This window comes from Ambystoma mexicanum, chromosome 11 (genome assembly GCF_040938575.1).
Source record: "Ambystoma mexicanum isolate Mex_15411 chromosome 11, UKY_AmexF1_1, whole genome shotgun sequence".
Taxonomy (NCBI): Eukaryota; Metazoa; Chordata; class Amphibia; order Caudata; family Ambystomatidae; genus Ambystoma; species Ambystoma mexicanum.
In genome coordinates, this window is record NC_090934.1 from 826,121,620 (window position 1) to 826,135,649 (window position 14,030).

The window sequence follows — 14,030 nt, forward strand, 5'->3', positions numbered from 1 at the left end:
CAGCATTCAGCGATTACACGAAAATATTGACAGCGCTAGGAGGCCATGCAAATGGCAGAGGTATGCTTTACAAAGCCCACGTAGCGTGCACAAAACAGCACATCTGTCAGGCCCACTTGAAGAGATGGTAAAGAGGAAATACTTCTGCTGCATCCAGTAAAACATAGAGATTGGCCTGCTTTAACCCCTTAAGTGCCAAGGACGAGCTATCTCGTCTTTGGCACTGGGGAGGTAATCCCAAGGACGAGATACCTCGTCCATGGCACTTAAGGGGTTAAAGGTTGACCATGTCCTTCATGTGTGTCTGTCAATATGATACTTCCCTGCTGCAAAGCTTACATTCGAAACGCCAGAACAACTAGGCCCAGAGCACAAAGATGCAGTCAGGTTGAAATAACGAGATACTGAAGAGCAATTTTGTATTTCAGAGTGGGAAAAGCAAATATGACCCCGACGTGATTTGAACACGCAACCTTCTGATCTGGAGTCAGACGCGCTACCATTGCGCCACGAGGTCCTTGCGGCACTCCACCTGGTGTGTCTGATGACAGAATAAAGGTAGGAGACGTACATGGACCTGCAGAGCCTCATTGCTTCTTTAAGTAGACTGGCTAGGATAGCTTCCTTCTGTGCATCAGTACACGCTGCAGCCAAACCCTTCCCATGAAGTCTTGATGTTTATGAATTGAATGGCAAGTTTTGAAAAACTAAAGCAAGCGAGAAGAATTGCTTGCAGTTTATTGGATTTTTTGGACGTCAGCAGTCGAGACCAGCGAGAGGTAAACAGAAGTTCATAGTTGGTCATGCTGAATTTTTGAGCCAAAATGCATCGTCCCTGGGTGGGCTTGAACCACCAACCTTTCGGTTAACGGCCGAACGCGCTAACCGATTGCGGCACAGAGACTCATGCAGTGCTTACACTGGGGCCTGATTGGTGTGCTGTTTGCTTATGCTCCCCAGGCAACCTGAAAATATTTCTTAAATAGCTCTATTTCCCACAGCAAATCAGGGTATCAAGCACTTCCCTACCTCCCGTAATCCACAAACACAGGGGATTTAGTAGAGGACAGAGCCCATCAACAGTGCACCAAATGCCCTCTGTGTAGGCATAACTTGCTATGAGGAGAAAGCCACAGTTGCGCACTTGTGTTAAAAGGGGACAGTAGGCTGAACCCAGAGAACACGGGAGAAATGACTCAGGTTTACTGAGTGGAACACTCTTTTTCTTTGTGCCAAAAACAGCAGCGTCTTTTCGGTTAACAGCCGAACGCGCTAACCAATTGTGCCACAGAGACTCACTGGCATGTGTGTTCTGCCTTTGGCCTGATTGCATTGCTATTTATTTCTGATTGGCAGAAAACCTGAACTTTTTTCTGAAAAAGGCATGCCTCTCTTAGCACTGCAGTGCATTAGACTGCTCCCTTGCTTCCCTGAGTCCCCAAATACACAACCACCTTGGGCACAATAGAAGACACATTCCAGCAGATTTAGCAAGAGTGCACCAAGGTTTCTATATGTAGGTACCTTGCTGAGAAGCAAGACCTGCAGTTGCATTCTTCTGTTAAAAGAGGGCAGCAGAGTGCACCAAGAGAACTTGGGGGAAGTAGCTTATGTTAACTACTTGCCATGATCTTTATAGATCCCTCTGTTTGACTGGGTGAATTCTAATTTCTGGGGTAGAGTAAGCCATTTTTGGATCTAGATGCTGTGCGCAACAGGAATGCTACATACTGCACTGTACTGCTACTGAAAAGTTACCAATTTTACAGGATGTTCAGGTAAGCTTTGTTTCAGAAAACAACTTGCTAGAGGCCCTAGGACAGATTACTGGGACAAAGGAAGAGGGTTTGGGGATTAGCACATCTCCTATGAAAGGTACAGTCACGCCCGAGACAACTCTGAGTGTCACCTCAAATTCTAAGAAATGCGAACTGGGGTCCTACACTTTTTATTGCCAGTGGATCTTTGTGTTTCAGACAAATGTGCACGCCTCCCAGAGCCCCATGCAATGCACTTAGGGAAATGGGGGAAGGTGCTGTGCAACCCTCTCGCTGACAATGTCTCTCTTGTCTATAATGTATCTATGAGAGAGAGAGAAATAGGCAATGCGAGAGTGAAAAAGTAAAATGGAAATGTGTCTACTGAGACCAGTATAAGGGGAAATCCTCACAATCCAGGACCGACAGTTGATTGGGAGGGCGCTTACAGGTTTCCGACACCAGACCGGTACCTGAACTCACAAACCCAAACTGCAAAGTGATGCCCATTGCCACTAGACTGCCGACCCCCTTTCGGGGCCCCAACATATATCCTTTAGTCACACCTAGAGTTCCCAGGACAGTGCAGCATTCAGCGATTACACGAAAATTTTGACAGCGCTAGGAGGCCATGCAAATGGCAGAGGTATGTTTTACAAAGCCCACGTAGCGTGCACAAAACAGCACATCAGTCAGGCCCACTTGAAGAGATGGTAAAGAGGAAATACTTCTGCTGCATCCAGTAAAACATAGAGATTGGCCTGCTTTAAAGGTTGACCATGTCCTTCATGGGTGTCTGTCAATATGATACTTCCCTGCTGCAAAGCTTACATTCGAAACGCCAGAACAACTAGGCCCAGAGCACAAAGATGCAGTCAGGTTGAAATAACGAGATACTGAAGAGCAATTTTGTATTTCAGAGTGGGAAAAGCAAATATGACCCCGACGTGATTTGAACAGGCAACCTTCTGATCTGGAGTCAGACGCGCTACCATTGCGCCACGAGGTCCTTGTGGCAGTCCACCTGGTGTGTCTGATGACAGAATAAAGGTAGGAGACGTACATGCACCTTCAGAGCCTCATTGCTTCTTTAAGTAGACTGGCTAGGATAGCTTCCTTCTGTGCATCAGTACACGCTGCAGCCAAACCCTTCCCATGAAGTCTTGATGTTTATGAATTGAATGGCAAGTTTTGAAAAACTAAAGCAAGCGAGAAGAATTGCTTACAGTTTATTGGATTTTTTGGACGTCAGCAGACGAGACCTGCGAGAGGTAAACAGAAGTTCATAGTTGGTCATGCTGAATTTTTGAGCCAAAATGCATCGTCCCTGGGTGGGCTTGAACCACCATCCTTTCGGTTAACAGCCGAACGCGCTAACCAATTGCGCCACAGAGACTCATGCAGTGCTTACACTGGGGCCTGATTGGTGTGCTGTTTGCTTATGCTTCCCAGGCAACCTGAAAATATTTCTAAAATAGCTCTATTTCCCACAGCAAATCAGGGTATCAAGCACTTCCCTACCTCCCCTAATCCACAAACACAGGGGATTTAGTAGAGGACAGAGCCCATCAACAGTGCACCAAATGTCCTCTGTGTAGGCATAACTTGCTATGAGGAGAAAGCCACAGTTGCGCACTTGTGTTAAAAGGGGACAGTAGGCTGAACCCAGAGAACACGGGAGAAATGACTCAGGTTTACTGAGTGGAACACTCTGTGTCTTTGTGCCAAAAACAGCAGCGTCTTTTCGGTTAACAGCCGAACGCGCTAACCAATTGTGCCACAGAGACTCACTGGCATGTGTGTTCTGCCTTTGGCCTGATTGCATTGCTATTTTTTTCTGATTGGCAGAAAACCTGAACTTTTTTCTGAAAAAGGCATGCCTCTCTTAGCACTGCAGTCCATTAGACTGCTCCCTTGCTTCCCTGAGTCCCCAAATACACAACCACCTTGGGCACAATAGAAGACACATTCCAGCAGATTTAGCAAGAGTGCACCAAGGCTTCTATATGTAGGTACCTTGCTGAGAAGCAAGACCTGCAGTTGCATTCTTCTGTTAAAAGAGGGCAGCAGAGTGCACCAAGAGAACTTGGGGGAAGTAGCTTATGTTAACTACTTGCCATGATCTTTATAGATCCCTCTGTTTGACTGGGTGAATTCTAATTTCTGGGGTAGAGTAAGCAATTTTTGGATCTAGATGCTGTGCGCACAGGAATGCTATATACTGCACTGTACTGCTACTGAAAAGTTACCAATTTTACAGGATGTTCAGGTAAGCTTTGTTTCAGAAAACAACTTGCTAGAGGCCCTAGGACAGATTACTGGGACAAAGGAAGAGGGTTTGGGGATTAGCACATCTCCTATGAAAGGTACAGTCACGCCCGAGACAACTCTGAGTGCCTCCTCAAATTCTAAGAAATGCGAACTGGGGTCCTACGCCTTTTATTGCCAGTGGTTCTTTGTGTTTCAGACAAATGTGCACCCCTCCCAGAGCCCCATGCAATGCACTTAGGGAAATGGGGGAAGGTGCTGTGCAACCCTCTCGCTGACAATGTCTCTCTTGTCTATAATGTATCTATGAGAGAGAGAGAAATAGGCAATGCGAGAGTGAAAAAGTAAAATGGAAATGTGTCTACTGAGACCAGTATAAGGGGAAATCCTCACAATCCAGGACCGACAGTTGATTGGGAGGGCGCTTACAGTTTTCTGACACCAGACCGGTACCTGAACTCACAAACCCAAACTACAAAGTGATGGGCATTGCCACTAGACTGCCGACCCCCTTTTGGGGCCCCAGCATATATCCTTTAGTCACACCTAGAGTTCCCAGGACAGTGCAGCATTCAGCGATTACACGAAAATATTGACAGCGCTAGGAGGCCATGCAAATGGCAGAGGTATGCTTTACAAAGCCCACGTAGCGTGCACAAAACAGCACATCAGTCAGGCCCACTTGAAGAGATGGTAAAGAGGAAATACTTCTGCTGCATCCAGTAAAACATAGAGATTGGCCTGCTTTAAAGGTTGACCATGTCCTTCATGGGTGTCTGTCAATATGATACTTCCCTGCTGCAAAGCTTACATTCGAAACGCCAGAACAACTAGGCCCAGAGCACAAAGATGCAGTCAGGTTGAAATAACGAGATACTGAAGAGCAATTTTGTATTTCAGAGTGGGAAAAGCAAGTATGACCCCGTTGTGATTTGAACACACAACCTTCAGATCCGGAGTCAGACGCGCTACCATTGCGCCACGAGGTCCTTGTGGCAATCCACCTGGTGTGTCTGATGACAGAATAAAGGTAGGAGACGTACATGCACCTGCAGAGCCTCATTGCTTCTTTAAGTAGACTGGCTAGGATAGCTTCCTTCTGTGCATCAGTACACGCTGCAGCCAAACCCTTCCCATGAAGTCTTGATGTTTATGAATTGAATGGCAAGTTTTGAAAAACTAAAGCAAGCGAGAAGAATTGCTTGCAGTTTTTTGGATTTTTTGGACGTCAGCAGACGAGACCTGCGTGAGGTAAACAGAAGTCCATAGTTGGTCACGCTGAATTTTTGGGCCAAAATGCACAGTCCCTGGGTGGGCTTGAACCACCAACCTTTCGGTTAACAGCCAAACGCGCTAACCGATTGCGCCACAGAGACTCATGCAGTCCTTACACAGGGGCCTGATTGGTGTGCTGTTTGCTTATGCTTCCCAGGCAACCTGAAAATATTTCTAAAATAGCTCTTTTTCCCACAGCAAATCAGGGTATCAAGCACTTCCCTACCTCCGCTAATCCACAAACACAGGGGATTTAGTAGAGGACAGAGCCCATCAACAGTGCACCAAATGTCCTCTGTATAGGCATAACTTGCTATGAGGAGAAAGCCACAGTTGCGCACTTGTGTTAAAAGGGGACAGTAGGCTGAACCCAGAGAACACGGGAGAAATGACTCAGGTTTACTGAGTGGAACACTCTGTGTCTTTGTGCCAAAAACAGCAGCGTCTTTTCGGTTAACAGCCGAACGCGCTAACCAATTGCGCCACAGAGACTCACTGGCATGTGTGTTCTGCCTTTGGCCTGATTGCATTGCTATTTTTTTCTGATTGGCAGAAAACCTGAACTTTTTTCTGAAAAAGGCATGCCTCTCTTAGCACTGCAGTGCATTAGACTGCTCCCTTGCTTCCCTGAATCCCCAAATACACAACCACCCTGGGCACAATAGAAGACACATTCCAGCAGATTTAGCAAGAGTGCACCAAGGTTTCTATATGTAGGTACCTTGCTGAGAAGCAAGACCTGCAGTTGCATTCTTCTGTTAAAAGAGGGCAGCAGAGTGCACCAAGAGAACTTGGGGGAAGTAGCTTATGTTAACTACTTGCCATGCTCTTTATAGATCCCTCTGTTTGACTGGGTGAATTCTAATTTCTGGGGTAGAGTAAGCAATTTTTGGATCTAGATGCTGTGCGCAACAGGAATGCTATATACTGCACTGTACTGCTACTGAAAAGTTACCAATTTTACAGGATGTTCAGGTAAGCTTTGTTTCAGAAAACAACTTGCTAGAGGCACTAAGACAGATTACTGGGACAAAGGAAGAGGGTTTGGGGATTAGCACATCTCCTATGAAAGGTACAGTCACGCCCGAGACAACTCTGAGTGTCACCTCAAATTCTAAGAAATGCAAACTAGGGACCTACGCTTTTTATTGCCAGTGGATCTTTGTGTTTCAGACAAATGTGCACGCCTCCCAGAGCCCCTTGCAATGCACTTAGGGAAATGGGGGAAGGTGCTGTCAAACCCTCTCGCTGACAATGTCTCTCTTGTCTATAATGTATCTATGAGAGAGCGAGAAATAGGCAATGCGAGAGTGAAAAAGTAAAATGGAAATGTGTCTACTGAGACCAGTATAAGGGGAAATCCTCACAATCCAGGACCGACAGTTGATTGGGAGGGCGCTTACAGGTTTCCGACACCAGACCGGTACCTGAACTCACAAACCCAAACTGCAAAGTGATGGGCATTGCCACTAGACTGCCGACCCCCTTTCGGGGCCCCAGCATATATCCTTTAGTCACACCTAGAGTTCCCAGGACAGTGCAGCATTCAGCGATTACACGAAAATATTGACAGCGCTAGGAGGCCATGCAAATGGCAGAGGTATGCTTTACAAAGCCCAAGTAGCGTGCACAAAACAGCACATCAGTCAGGCCCACTTGAAGAGATGGTAAAGAGGAAATACTTCTGCTGCATCCAGTAAAACATAGAGATTGGCCTGCTTTAAAGGTTGACCATGTCCTTCATGGGTGTCTGTCAATATGATACTTCCCTGCTGCAAAGCTTACATTCGAAACGCCAGAACAACTAGGCCCAGAGCACAAAGATGCAGTCAGGTTGAAATAACGAGATACTGAAGAGCAATTTTGTATTTCAGAGTGGGAAAAGCACGTATGACCCCGTTGTGATTTGAACACACAACCTTCTGATCTGGAGTCAGACGCGCTACCATTGCGCCACGAGGTCCTTGTGGCAGTCCACCTGGTGTGTCTGATGACAGAATAAAGGTAGGAGACGTACATGCACCTGCAGAGCCTCATTGCTTCTTTAGGTAGACTGGCTAGAATAGCTTCCTTCTGTGCATCAGTACACGCTGCAGCCAAACCCTTCCCATGAAGTCTTGATGTTTATGAATTGAATGGCAAGTTTTGAAAAACTAAAGCAAGCGAGAAGAATTGCTTACAGTTTATTGGATTTTTTGGACGTCAGCAGATGAGACCTGCGAGAGGTAAACAGAAGTTCATAGTTGGTCATGCTGAATTTTTGAGCCAAAATGCATCGTCCCTGGGTGGGCTTGAACCACCGATTGCGCCACAGAGACTCATGCAATGCTTACACTGGGGCCTGATTGGTGTGCTGTTTGCTTATGCTTCCCAGGCACCCTGAAAATATTTCTAAAATAGCTCTATTTCCCACAGCAAATCAGGGTATCAAGCACTTCCCTACCTCCCCTAATCCACAAACACAGGGGATTTAGTAGAGGACAGAGCCCATCAACAGTGCACCAAATGTCCTCTGTGTAGGCATAACTTGCTATGAGGAGAAAGCCACAGTTGCGCACTTGTGTTAAAAGGGGACAGTAGGCTGAACCCAGAGAACACGGGAGAAATGACTCAGGTTTACTGAGTGGAACACTCTGTGTCTTTGTGCCAAAAACAGCAGCGTCTTTTCGGTTAACAGCCGAACGCGCTAACCAATTGTGCCACAGAGACTCACTGGCATGTGTGTTCTGCCTTTGGCCTGATTGCATTGCTATTTTTTTCTGATTGGCAGAAAACCTGAACTTTTTTCTGAAAAAGGCATGCCTCTCTTAGCACTGCAGTGCATTAGACTGCTCCCTTGCTTCCCTGAGTCCCCAAATACACAACCACCTTGGGCACAATAGAAGACACATTCCAGCAGATTTAGCAAGAGTGCACCAAGGCTTCTATATGTAGGTACCTTGCTGAGAAGCAAGACCTGCAGTTGCATTCTTCTGTTAAAAGAGGGCAGCAGAGTGCACCAAGAGAACTTGGGGGAAGTAGCTTATGTTAACTACTTGCCATGATCTTTATAGATCCCTCTGTTTGACTGGGTGAATTCTAATTTCTGGGGTAGAGTAAGCAATTTTTGGATCTAGATGCTGTGCGCAACAGGAATGCTATATACTGCACTGTACTGCTACTGAAAAGTTACCAATTTTACAGGATGTTCAGGTAAGCTTTGTTTCAGAAAACAACTTGCTAGAGGCCCTAGGACAGATTACTGGGACAAAGGAAGAGGGTTTGGGGATTAGCACATCTCCTATGAAAGGTACAGTCACGCCCGAGACAACTCTGAGTGCCTCCTCAAATTCTAAGAAATGCGAACTGGGGTCCTACGCCTTTTATTGCCAGTGGTTCTTTGTGTTTCAGACAAATGTGCACCCCTCCCAGAGCCCCATGCAATGCACTTAGGGAAATGGGGGAAGGTGCTGTGCAACCCTCTCGCTGACAATGTCTCTCTTGTCTATAATGTATCTATGAGAGAGAGAGAAATAGGCAATGCGAGAGTGAAAAAGTAAAATGGAAATGTGTCTACTGAGACCAGTATAAGGGGAAATCCTCACAATCCAGGACCGACAGTTGATTGGGAGGGCGCTTACAGTTTTCTGACACCAGAGCGGTACCTGAACTCACAAACCCAAACTACAAAGTGATGGGCATTGCCACTAGACTGCCGACCCCCTTTCGGGGCCCCAGCATATATCCTTTAGTCACACCTAGAGTTCCCAGGACAGTGCAGCATTCAGCGATTACACGAAAATATTGACAGCGCTAGGAGGCCATGCAAATGGCAGAGGTATGCTTTACAAAGCCCACGTAGCGTACACAAAACAGCACATCTGTCAGGCCCACTTGAAGAGATGGTAAAGAGGAAATACTTCTGCTGCATCCAGTAAAACATAGAGATTGGCCTGCTTTAAAGGTTGACCATCTCCTTCATGGGTGTCTGTCAATATGATACTTCCCTGCTGCAAAGCTTACATTCGAAACGCCAGAACAACTAGGCCCAGAGCACAAAGATGCAGTCAGGTTGAAATAACGAGATACTGAAGAGCAATTTTGTATTTCAGAGTGGGAAAAGCAAATATGACCCCGACGTGATTTGAACACGCAACCTTCTGATCTGGAGTCAGACGCGCTACAATTGTACCACGAGGTCCTTGAGGTAGTCCACCTGGTGTGTCTGATGACAGAATAAAGGCAGGAGACGTACATGCACCTGCAGAGCCTCATTGCTTCTTTAGGTAGACTGGCTAGGATAGCTTCCTTCTGTGCATCAGTACACGCTGCAGCCAAACCCTTCCCATGAAGTCTTGATGTTTATGAATTGAATGGCAAGTTTTGAAAAACTAAAGCAAGCGAGAAGAATTGCTTGCAGTTTATTGGATTTTTTGGACGTCAGCAGACGAGACCTGCGAGAGGTAAACAGAAGTTCATAGTTGGTCATGCTGAATTTTTGAGCCAAAATGCATCGTCCCTGGGTGGGCTTGAACCACCAACCTTTCGGTTAACAGCCGAACGCGCTAACCGATTGCGCCACAGAGAGTCATGCAGTGCTTACACTGGGGCCTGATTGGTGTGCTGTTTGCTTATGCTCCCCAGGCAACCTGAAAATATTTCTAAAATAGCTCTATTTCCCAGAGCAAATCAGGGTATCAAGCACTTCCCTACCTCCCGTAATCCACAAACACAGGGGATTTAGTAGAGGACAGAGCCCATCAACAGTGCACCAAATGCCCTCTGTGTAGGCATAACTTGCTATGAGGAGAAAGCCACAGTTGCGCACTTGTGTTAAAAGGGGACAGTAGGCTGAACCCAGAGAACACGGGAGAAATGACTCAGGTTTACCGAGTGGAACACTCTGTGTCTTTGTGCCCAAAACAGCAGCGTCTTTTCGGTTAACAGCCGAACGCGCTAACCAATTGCGCCACAGAGACTCACTGGCATGTGTGTTCTGCCTTTGGCCTGATTGCATTGCTATTTTTTTCTGATTGGCAGAAACCTGAACTTTTTTCTGAAAAAGGCATGCCTCTCTTAGCACTGCAGTGCATTAGACTGCTCCCTTGCTTCCCTGAGTCCCCAAATACACAACCACCTTGGGCACAATAGAAGACGCATTCCAGCAGATTTAGCAAGAGTGCACCAAGGTTTCTATATGTAGGTACCTTGCTGAGAAGCAAGACCTGCAGTTGCATTCTTCTGTTAAAAGAGGGCAGCAGAGTGCACCAAGAGAACTTGGGGGAAGTAGCTTATGTTAACTACTTGCCATGCTCTTTATAGATCCCTCTGTTTGACTGGGTGAATTCTAATTTCTGGGGTAGAGTAAGCAATTTTTGGATCTATATGCTGTGCGCAACAAGAATGCTATATACTGCACTGTACTGCTACTGAAAAGTTACCAATTTTACAGGATGTTCAGGTAAGCTTTGTTTCAGAAAACAACTTGCTAGAGGCACTAAGACAGATTACTGGGACAAAGGAAGAGGGTTTGGGGATTAGCACTATGAAAGGTACAGTCACGCCCGAGACAACTCTGAGTGTCACCTCAAATTCTAAGAAATGCAAACTAGGGACCTACGCTTTTTATTGCCAGTGGATCTTTGTGTTTCAGACAAATGTGCACGCCTCCCAGAGCCCCTTGCAATGCACTTAGGGAAATGGGGGAAGGTGCTGTGAAGCCCTCTCGCTGACAATGTCTCTCTTGTCTATAATGTATCTATGAGAGAGAGAGAAATAGGCAATGCGAGAGTGAAAAAGTAAAATGGAAATGTGTCTACTGAGACCAGTATAAGGGGAAATCCTCGCAATCCAGGACCGACAGTTGATTGGGAGGGCGCTTACAGGTTTCCGACACCAGACCGGTACCTGAACTCACAAACCCAAACTGCAAAGTAATGGGCATTGACACTAGACTGCCGACCCCCTTTCGGGGCCCCAGCATATATCCTTTAGTCACACCTAGAGTTCCCAGGACAGTGCAGCATTCAGCGATTACACGAAAATATTGACAGCGCTAGGAGGCCATGCAAATGGCAGAGGTATGCTTTACAAAGCCCACGTAGCGTGCACAAAACAGCACATCAGTCAGGCCCACTTGAAGAGATGGTAAAGAGGAAATACTTCTGCTGCATCCAGTAAAACATAGAGATTGGCCTGCTTTAAAGGTTGACCATGTCCTTCATGGGTGTCTGTCAATATGATACTTCCCTGCTGCAAAGCTTACATTCGAAACGCCAGAACAACTAGGCCCAGAGCACAAAGATGCAGTCAGGTTGAAATAACGAGATACTGAAGAGCAATTTTGTATTTCAGAGTGGGAAAAGCAAATATGACCCCGACGTGATTTGAACACGCAACCTTCTGATCTGGAGTCAGACGCGCTACCATTGCGCCACAAGGTCCTTGTGGCAGTCCACCTGGTGTGTCTGATGACAGAATAAAGGTAGAAGACGTACATGCACCTGCAGAGCCTCATTGCTTCTTTAAGTAGACTGGCTAGGATAGCTTCCTTCTGTGCATCAGTACACGCTGCAGCCAAACCCTTCCCATGAAGTCTTGATGTTTATGAATTGAATGGCAAGTTTTGAAAAACTAAAGCAAGCGAGAAGAATTGCTTGCAGTTTATTGGATTTTTTGGACGTCAGCAGACGAGACCTGCGAGAGGTAAACAGAAGTTCATAGTTGGTCATGCTGAATTTTTGAGCCAAAATGCATCGTCCCTGGGTGGGCTTGAACCACCAACCTTTCGGTTAACAGCCGAACGCGCTAACCGATTGCGCCACAGAGACTCATGCAGTGCTTACACTGGGGCCTGATTGGTGTGCTGTTTGCTTATGCTTCCCAGGCAACCTGAAAATATTTCTAAAATAGCTCTATTTCCCACAGCAAATCAGGGTATCAAGCACTTCCCTACCTCCCCTAATCCACAAACACAGGGGATTTAGTAGAGGACAGAGCCCATCAACAGTGCACCAAATGTCCTCTGTGTAGGCATAACTTGCTATGAGGAGAAAGCCACAGTTGCGCACTTGTGTTAAAAGGGGACAGTAGGCTGAACCCAGAGAACACGGGAGAAATGGCTCAGGTTTACTGAGTGGAACACTCTGTGTCTTTGTGCCCAAAACAGCAGCGTCTTTTCGGTTAACAGCCGAACGCGCTAACCAATTGCGCCACAGAGACTCACTGGCATGTGTGTTCTGCCTTTGGCCTGATTGCATTGCTATTTATTTCTGATTGGCAGAAAACCTGAACTTTTTTCTGAAAAAGGCATGCCTCTCTTAGCACTGCAGTGCATTAGACTGCTCCCTTGCTTCCCTGAGTCCCCAAATACACAACCACCTTGGGCACAATAGAAGACACATTCCAGCAGATTTAGCAAGAGTGCACCAAGGATTCTATATGTAGGTACCTTGCTGAGAAGCAAGACCTGCAGTTGCATTCTTCTGTTAAAAGAGGGCAGCAGAGTGCACCAAGAGAACTTCGGGGAAGTAGATTATGTTAACTACTTGCCATGCTCTTTATAGATCCCTCTGTTTGACTGGGTGAATTCTAATTTCTGGGGTAGAGTAAGCAATTTTTGGATCTAGATGCTGTGCGCAACAGGAATGCTATATACTGCACTGTACTGCTACTGAAAAGTTACCAATTTTACAGGATGTTCAGGTAAGCTTTGTTTCAGAAAACAACTTGCAAGAGGCACTAAGACAGATTACTGGGACAAAGGAAGAGGGTTTGGGGATTAGCACATCTCCTATGAAAGGTACAGTCACGCCCGAGACAACTCTGAGTGTCACCTCAAATTCTAAGAAATGCAAACTAGGGACCTACGCTTTTTATTGCCAGTGGATCTTTGTGTTTCAGACAAATGTGCACGCCTCCCAGAGCCCCTTGCAATGCACTTAGGGAAAGGGGGGAAGGTGCTGTGAAGCCCTCTCGCTGACAATGTCTCTCTTGTCTATAATGTAACTATGAGAGAGAGAGAAATAGGCAATGCGAGAGTGAAAAAGTAAAATGGAAATGTGTCTACTGAGACCAGTATAAGGGGAAATCCTCACAATCCAGGACCGACAGTTGATTGGGAGGGCGCTTACAGGTTTCCGACACCAGACCGGTACCTGAACTCACAAACCCAAACTGCAAAGTGATGCCCATTGCCACTAGACTGCCGACCCCCTTTCGGGGCCCCAACATATATCCTTTAGTCACACCTAGAGTTCCCAGGACAGTGCAGCATTCAGCGATTACACGAAAATATTGACAGCGCTAGGAGGCCATGCAAATGGCAGAGGTATGCTTTACAAAGCCCACGAAGCGTGCACAAAACAGCACATCAGTCAGGCCCACTTGAAGAGATGGTAAAGAGGAAATACTTCTGCTGCATCCAGTAAAACATAGAGATTGGCCTGCTTTAAAGGTTGACCATGTCCTTCATGGGTGTCTGTCAATATGATACTTCCCTGCTGCAAAGCTTACATTCGAAACGCCAGAACAACTAGGCCCAGAGCACAAAGATGCAGTCAGGTTGAAATAACGAGATACTGAAGAGCAATTTTGTATTTCAGAGTGGGAAAAGGAAGTATGACCCCGACGTGATTTAAACACACAATTTTCTGATCTGGAGTCAGACGCGCTACCATTGCGCCACAAGGTCCTTGCGGCAGTCCACCTGGTGTGTCTGATGACAGAATAAAGGTAGGAGACGTACATGGA

At 46.4% G+C, this 14,030-nt stretch overlaps 8 non-coding genes across 8 annotated transcripts; all 8 read right to left on the bottom strand.

Annotated features, from left to right (window-relative positions):
- Window positions 1-445: 445 nt before the first annotated feature.
- TRNAW-CCA (transfer RNA tryptophan (anticodon CCA)) lies at window positions 446-517 on the bottom strand. The gene has a single exon. It is a non-coding gene; the product is annotated as a tRNA-Trp (tRNA).
- Window positions 518-2,694: 2,177 nt separating this feature from the next.
- Window positions 2,695-2,766, bottom strand: TRNAW-CCA (transfer RNA tryptophan (anticodon CCA)). The gene has a single exon. It is a non-coding gene; the product is annotated as a tRNA-Trp (tRNA).
- Window positions 2,767-3,079: 313 nt separating this feature from the next.
- Window positions 3,080-3,153, bottom strand: TRNAN-GUU (transfer RNA asparagine (anticodon GUU)). Its single transcript has one exon. It is a non-coding gene; the product is annotated as a tRNA-Asn (tRNA).
- Window positions 3,154-4,942: 1,789 nt separating this feature from the next.
- TRNAR-CCG (transfer RNA arginine (anticodon CCG)) lies at window positions 4,943-5,014 on the bottom strand. Its single transcript has one exon. It is a non-coding gene; the product is annotated as a tRNA-Arg (tRNA).
- A 313-nt stretch (window positions 5,015-5,327) lies between these two features.
- On the bottom strand, window positions 5,328-5,401 carry TRNAN-GUU (transfer RNA asparagine (anticodon GUU)). Its single transcript has one exon. It is a non-coding gene; the product is annotated as a tRNA-Asn (tRNA).
- A 1,790-nt stretch (window positions 5,402-7,191) lies between these two features.
- TRNAW-CCA (transfer RNA tryptophan (anticodon CCA)) lies at window positions 7,192-7,263 on the bottom strand. Its single transcript has one exon. It is a non-coding gene; the product is annotated as a tRNA-Trp (tRNA).
- Window positions 7,264-11,650: 4,387 nt separating this feature from the next.
- On the bottom strand, window positions 11,651-11,722 carry TRNAW-CCA (transfer RNA tryptophan (anticodon CCA)). The gene has a single exon. It is a non-coding gene; the product is annotated as a tRNA-Trp (tRNA).
- Window positions 11,723-12,035: 313 nt separating this feature from the next.
- TRNAN-GUU (transfer RNA asparagine (anticodon GUU)) lies at window positions 12,036-12,109 on the bottom strand. Its single transcript has one exon. It is a non-coding gene; the product is annotated as a tRNA-Asn (tRNA).
- Between the last annotated feature and the right edge of the window lie 1,921 nt (window positions 12,110-14,030).